Genomic DNA, 487 nt, shown 5'->3' on the forward strand with positions numbered 1-487 from the left:
TTCTTGTTCTATATCTGTATCTTCTGCGGGGGGCAAAGGAGGAGAAAACTCATCGCAATGGTTAGCATAGTAATCAACCCATTTCTTCTCTATTTCTTTAAAAGGGTACAGTGGCTGTCGGGGGGCCCCCCTTTGTCTTTTTGTGGGGGCCCCCTGTTGTGGGGGTGGTTGCGGTGTATGTACACCTGAATCTGCTGCTGATGCTGATGCTCCCTCGGGGGAGAGAGAACCATCCTGTGCTGCTGCTGCTGCTCCTGCTGCTGCTGCTGCTGCTGCTGCTGCAGTGAGAGAGAAAGAAGAACATGGGGGGCCCCCTGATGCTGCTGCAGCAGAAATGAAGGAGCAGCTATGGAGGGCGGAGGAGCAGCAGACAGGGGCAGGAAGAAAACGCATGCAAAGGGCCCCGTGCATGCAGCACTGCAGCAGGGTGCTAGCCACCCCCATCTTGCTGCTGCAGATGCAGAGACATAGAAACAACAAAAAGAAA

This window comes from Eimeria mitis, genomic scaffold (genome assembly GCF_000499745.2).
Source record: "Eimeria mitis Houghton genomic scaffold, Emh_scaff508, whole genome shotgun sequence".
In the NCBI taxonomy this organism is placed as follows: domain Eukaryota; phylum Apicomplexa; class Conoidasida; order Eucoccidiorida; family Eimeriidae; genus Eimeria; species Eimeria mitis.